Here is a 7,552-nt window from a genome sequence, read left to right on the forward strand (position 1 = left end):
TACTAAGGATTTGAGTTGACTGTTGTCAACAGATAAATAAATAAGGGGAGTTTCTTTTGAAACTATGCTCAAATATTTAAAATAAGTCGAGATAAATTCATCGACGATCTGAAAATATTCGTATGATTTTCTGAAATTTAAGAGTATTTTTTAATAGGTTTTATGATTTTTAATTCATATTAAATCATTTAATAAAAAAATTAATAATAAATAATAATTATTAAATAATTAGACTTCGAATGATTTTGTTTTAAAGAAACATTTAAAATAATATTCCCCAACTATTTAAATGAATATCTGAAACAATATTCGTTATTCGAGTAGTTAAATATAGTTGAGGGAATATGATCTTTAGAAATTGTTTTAAATAATTTTGAGGTATATAATACTTAGCAAGTGGACATCGAGTCCCTTGGAATAAAATAATACGGACTTTTAATGGTCCAAAACATCTCCACGATGATTCTCGGGTTTATACTTTATAAAAACTTACCGACTCTCGGTCTTACAACTTATACATCACGCTCTACTATAGCGTTATTATTCTTAAATAAAACCCCTCCGGAATACTTTCGGGTTTTCATCAAATTATACTGACCGATCCTCGGTCTAAAATATACTGTATACAACGCTACTCTCTAGCGTTATCGATTGAAATTCGGTAATATTCATATACCAAAATCATTAACATATCATATGATATTATATATCGCAATTAGTAAATATCGTAATACAACATCATGTATATATAGCATTTATTTGAAAATAACACAACACAATAGTTTTAAAATGTAGGGTTTGAAAACTTGTCTAGAGTCCAAGATACATTTTCTGACTTGCTCTCGTTCCGGGTTTTCTAATCAATAAATATCATAATCTTAATTAGTATTCCTAATACCATTACCGATTTATGATTCTAATAAGTACAATACTTCAAAATTTTCAATATCTGACCGGCTCGAAATAAGTATCCATCCTTGGTCGAAACGGACGGTCAAAGTGGTCTTCTAGAGTTTACTTGACCGAATGTTATTATTACGCGACTCGCACTCTAACATTTTTAATAAATTATGAAATTAATATTTAAATACAAAACCACCTTGAGGAGCTTTTTGAGTGATTTTAATATTTATCATAAAAGTTTCATTTTGATAAAATGAGGGTGAAAAGCATTTTAAAAGTTTGGTCAACTACAGAGTTTTACTATTCAAACCGTTTTCACTAAAACATCAATATCTCTTAAACCGTTAACTCAATTGACGCACCATTTCCGCATACACGATCTAGACAAAATTTAGAACACATTATTTGAAAATGGTTTTCTGGTAACAGGGGTGAAAATCCAGAAGTGGCAGTTTTCTAACAGGGAGTTGTTTTTGACGCGACCTCGGCTCCGATATTTTTATAAAATTGAAAAATCAACATTTTTACTTGAAACTTTTATGTCAGTTCATAAACTCTATTTATTATGATATGTTAAAATTTCATGATTTTTAAATATTTTTAAGTCGATTATTTATATTTACAAAATTTGTAATTTGTAGAAGTTTTTGTTGTGCAAATCGCTTTTACTAAAATTGTCATAACTTTTGATCCGAAAATTGAAATCAAGCGATTCAAGTGCCTAAACGATCCTCATAACATTTTATATGATAATAAAGTCTCACTTTTCCAGAAACTACAGTATATACAATCGGTAACTTCTGCAGAAACTTAAGTTGAGTTTTGTTCATTTTAACGAGGTTACGATTACGATCCGAGTTTTGTTTACGTCTTAAATCATTATAAAACCATCAACAACCATCAAATAATCATCTCAACACTAACTCCTCTCAAAAAAAATCATCAACCTTAAAACTAATTAACTAAACCTCGAGATAATATCAAATCAATCATCAAAACCATACTTCTATCCAAGATCCTTACTTTTCTTGAAACTTAAAACTTAAACAAAGTTTGGATGAAGGTTTATACCTTTATTGCTAGATTGGGAGGTACCCTTATTTATGGTTGAAACTTGGGAGGGATTGGTTGTGCTTAAGGATCCTAAATCATGCCATGAAAATCAAGAAAACAAAAAGAGTTTTTCGGAATTACTATTCACCACCAATTTTGAGCAAGGATTTGACTATGCTATACTAATCCAATGGCCATGAAATTTTGAACGTAACTTGTACATGATATGGGGAAGCTTTGGTTAACATTTGGTGATTTCTGAATGAGTAGAACATGAGATATGAATTTTCTTTCCATGGTGTTCTTGAAAATTAGCATCGTGTTTTTGAGGAGAGAGAATTGCTTGGCTTGCTTCTTGGAAATGTGGTGGAAACAGGCTTCTTATGAATATAGAAATTGTGTAGGACAAGATGCATCCTATTTTCAAAGGCTAGGCTTAGATAGGTGTCTCATTTATCAAAGCTTGCATGATAAGCTCCTTAAATTCATGTTTATTGAAATTTGTTATTTATTTATTTTGTAACTAGCTTCCTAATTTATTACTTGACCATAGTTAGTCCCTTACCATAGTTATCTAGTTTATTTAGCTTGGTTTGATACGTTTATTTATTTGTTTACGCGTTCGTTCGTGCGCTTATTCATTTTTATAATAAATTCTCATAAACGATTCACGGTATAAATTTATTCTTATACGTTCTTTACATTTTAAAGTATCATACTCGGATATGAATTTGTAGGATTTTAAATTTGTAATTATATTGTGATTCTCGTAATCCTTCATGGTTCCTAGATACGGTCGTTTTCTTCGAAAACTAATAGTGTTTACATACACTCATTCAGTACGTATAATCACAATATCAACTCAGAATATTAAATTAAAAACTCGTATACGGTGTCGTCACAAAAGTTTTTATTAACCCACAAGGTTACTATTTATAAGGGTCTTTTACCGATGTCAAAAGTTTGGGTTCTTACAGTTTTCCCCCTTAAAAGGATTTTGTCCCAGAATCAGTTTAAAAATAGGCGGGGATACACTTCTCACATGACCACCTCGAGTTCTCACGTTGACTTCGCAGTCTTGGATCTCTTCATAAAATTTCCACTCATCCGTCAAATATATTTCTGGGTACTCGTTCTTGTAGACCTATCACCTCTACACATTATTCCACATACGCTAAGTCCGGCTGCAAGTTTATTAGCTCATTTTCAATCATATGTCTGGAATTGACGGTTAAATTTCATGACATCGATTCGTGATACTCGTTATAAACTTGGTGACTGTTCGACGATGCTGCTAATTTATAAGCCAACTTTCTTAGTCCTTTAAAGATTTCAACTGGTCCAATAAACCTTGGGTTCAACATTTCTTTACCTTTCGAATCTCATCACTCCCTCCCCGGGAGGCACTCTCAACAATACTTGGTTTGTTACGTCGTACTCTCTGTCCTTATAGTTCTGGTCCGCATATCTCTAGTGTTCATCCTGGGCTGCCATAAGCCGGGTTCCAATAAGTTCTAGGAATTTCTTTGGTCTATCGACTTAATTATGGTCCAAGTATCCTCCACTTACCAACTTCTTCCCAACCTAAAGGGAACGATTATTTCTTCTGTATAAAGCTTTCTAGCCGTTCTAATGCCCGCATCCAAATCCGGGGTCAGGAATCTGGGTCGTCACGCAATCCTTCAATCATGTGTAACCTGCATTAACTCAATAATCCAATAATTCCATATGACAGACCCCCAATCTCACATACTCCCAAGTTATAGCCTTAGAAACGACGTACAACAAGTATCATCTGTATTAAAACTCAAATGTACTTTACAGGATCTCAAACAATTATTCATAATCTCTACATGAAGTTACAATAATTACGACTGATATCTTATACCTATTTGATACTCTGGCACACCTGAGACAAAGCTTCCAGGGATCCTCCTCATGGCTGCCAGCGACTAAGTCCTACACCGGCATACTAGTTATCAGTTGTGTTATGTAATTTAAAAGAAAGCAAGCTATAATGCCCAACATAATAATGCACAGTATAAAAATGACTGTATGATAAACTCACGTAAAACATCATATTTGATAATTACGTTTTGTTCAAAAATAGTTTCCCTTGGTGATACACACCTTTTACGAAAACAATCCTTTGGTGGATTTTACTAACCTGCGAATACCTTGATAGTAAACCCAGCACCTAGGCTTGGGTTACGGTATTTCATCATAATTCTAATTGGAAGAATAGGACATTCGTTGGAGCCACCGCATACGATGATCAGTCGTACTACGATAATAGTAACCTTTTCTACTAGTAGAAAGACGACACCTTCGTATCCCAGTTATCACCCTTTCCGCATACGGGCTATGTGTCCTCATTTCGGGTATACACACACTTCGCAGGTCCTTAGGTACATATTGTACCGTCTCTTACGGTACCAGTAGTCTATCCAATACACGAAATACTTGGACCCTACCCCTCCCTTGTCCTTTAGGAAAACCTATCATATCTCGAGAACTCGAAACACGTCGAAGTTCCCCCAAGCATTTTGCTTGTTGATAAGCATAACTTTACTTCATATATATATATGTACTTCCGAAAGTTTTCGGAGGAAGTACTAAGGATGTGAGTTGACCGTTGTCAACGGATAATTAAATAAGGGGGGAGTTTCTCTTTGAAACTATATTTAAAATATAAAAATAATAAGTCGAGATAATATTCTCCGATGATCTGTAATTATACGAAAGATTTTCCAAAAATCAGAAAGTATTATAAATCAGGTTCTACGATTTTTAAATCATAAATAAACGCTTTTAAGAAAAAATAATTTATTAAATGATAATCGATGAATAATTAAACCTCGAATGAGTTTACTTTTAAAAGAATATTGAAACAATATTCCTCAACTTATTTATGTTTAAGTAGTTAAAGTAATCTTTGGTAGATATAAGTAATCGAGTTTAAAACAAATAATTGTTGGAGTATACTTCTCATATTCAAAATGAATATCCGAAATAATATTCATTGTTCGAGTGCTTAAATATAGTTGAGGGAATACGATCTTTCGAAATCGTTTTAAATAAATTCGAGGAATTTAATAATTCGCAAATGGACATTGTGTCCTTTGGAATAAAATAAATACGAACTTTCGATCGTCCAAAACATCCCCGGGATGATTCCCGGGTATTTACTATAATATACATACCGACCGACTCTCGGTCTATAATATACATGTCACGCTACTCTCTAGCATTAATATTTCTCAAATATAACAACTCCGGAATACTTCCGGGTTTTTATATCCTTATACCGACCAATCCTCGGTATAAATATATCGTTTTAAATCCGGTACTTTATTATACCAAAATCATCATATCTTATGATTCAATATATAATAATTTATAAATCTCCGTAAAGCATTTATCATGCATATATTGCAGTATTTAAAATCAATCACAACACAACAGTTCTAAAAAGGTAGGGTTTGAAAACCTGCCTGGAGTCCAAGACACGTTTCCCCGACTTCCTCTCATTCCGGGTTTTCTAATCAACAAACATCATAATCTTAATCAGTATTCCTACTCTCATCACCAACTTATATTCCTAATAAGTTCAATACTTCATAACTTTCATTATTTGACCGTCTCGAAATAAGTATCACTCTTTGGTCGAAACGAACGGTCAAAGTGGTCTTCTAGAATTGACTTTACCGAATATTACTATTACGCGGCTTGCACTCTATCATTTTTAATAAATCTTAAAATTAATATTTTAATACGAAAGCACCTCAAGGAGCTTCTTAAGTGATTTTAATATTTATCCTAAAAGTTTCATTTTGATAAAATGAATTTAATTAGGTGAAAAGCATTTCAAAAGTTCGGTCAACTACGGAGTTTTACTATTCAAACCGCTTTCACTAAAACATTGATATCTCAAACCTTTAACTCAATTGACGCACCGTTTTCGAATGCGCGATCTAGAGAAAATTTAGAACACATAATTTAAAAATAGTTTTCTGGTAACAGGGGTGAAAATCCCGAAGTGACAGTTTCCTATCAGGGGCTTGTTTTGACATTCGTACTCCGTGCGAACTCGGCTCCGACATTCGTACTTTAAATTTTTATGGAATCTAATAAACTCTATTTCTTATTCTCTGTAAAAATTTCATGATTTATAAACATTTTTAAGTTGAGCCTTTATATTTTCAAAGTTCATAATTCGTAGCAGTTTTTGTCGCGTAAATCACTTTTAGTAAAACGGCCATAACTTTTGATCCGTAAATCGGAATCAAGCGATTCAAGCGCCTAAACAATACTTATAACATTTTCTATCATAATAAAGAGTTATTTTTCAAGAAACTACAATATAAATCTTCAGGACTTTCTACAGAAACTTAAAGTTATGTTTTATTCGTTTTAACGAGATTACAGTTACGATCAGAGTTTCGTTTACGCCTTAAATCATTATACTACCACCAACAATCAATATATCATCATTATCACACTAACTCCTCTCAATAACATTATCTTCTTGAGAAAACAACAATAAACCTTAAATCTACTTAGCTAAACATCAAGATTACAACAATACTCCCACCAAAACTATGTTTACAACTACATACTAAAAGGATCTTGAACTTAAATCTTAAATAAAGTTGGGTCAAAGATTTTTACCTTTGTTGAGAGCTTGATATGTGTTCTTGATGATGGTGAAGTCTTGGGAGTGCTTAGTATGGTTTTTGGAACCTAAAACAACCATTGAAATCAAGAAACCATAGAAGAGTTACTATTCATACTATTCATTCTCAACTTTCTTGATTTTATTTAACCCATCAAACCTTGATAAAAAAACTCAAAGATTTATTTTACCTTAGTTTTGTAGTTAGGAAGCTTAATAATTAATGGGAGGATTTATCCATGGTTAGAGCTTGAGGTTTTTATTTTGATTCCCTTGGTTTTTGATGAAGGGCCGAATGGAGAGAAGTGGGAGAGAAAGAGAGAGTTTTTGGTGATGCTTCTTGGTTGCTTCTTGGAATGATGCAAGTGATAGCTTGTGATATCTTATATTGATTTTTATTCTCTAGTTTTTATCCTAGTATTTGATTTATGTTGCCAATCTTGGAGACAAATCTAGCTAGCTTGTGGTAGATTACAAGCTAAACCACTTGCTTAGCCCCTTTAGCTCACTATTTGCTTAGCCTTGGTTGATAATCCTATCTCTAGCTCACTATTTGATAAAGTAACCATGGTTACTTTCTTACCATGGTTAGTTAGTGCGTTACATTTATTTAATCATTTACGTGTTCGCTCGGTCGCTTAAACGTTTTCGTCATACTTCCTCGTAAATGGTTCGCGGCGTAATTCCTTTCGTAGTTATTCCTTATGTTTTGAATTATCATACTTAGATATAAATCCGTAGGGTTTTAAATTCGTAATTATATTTTGATTCCCGTAACCTCGATAATTCGTAAATATGGTCATTTTTCAATGTTCATTTTCTTCGAAAACTAATAGCGTCTACATACACTCATTAGGTATGTATAATCATAATATCACCTTCGAATCTCATTTTCTCATGCACAACATAGTGTGGGCTAAA

The sequence above is a fragment of the Apium graveolens genome, chromosome 7 (genome assembly GCF_009905375.1).
Source record: "Apium graveolens cultivar Ventura chromosome 7, ASM990537v1, whole genome shotgun sequence".
Taxonomy (NCBI): Eukaryota; Viridiplantae; Streptophyta; class Magnoliopsida; order Apiales; family Apiaceae; genus Apium; species Apium graveolens.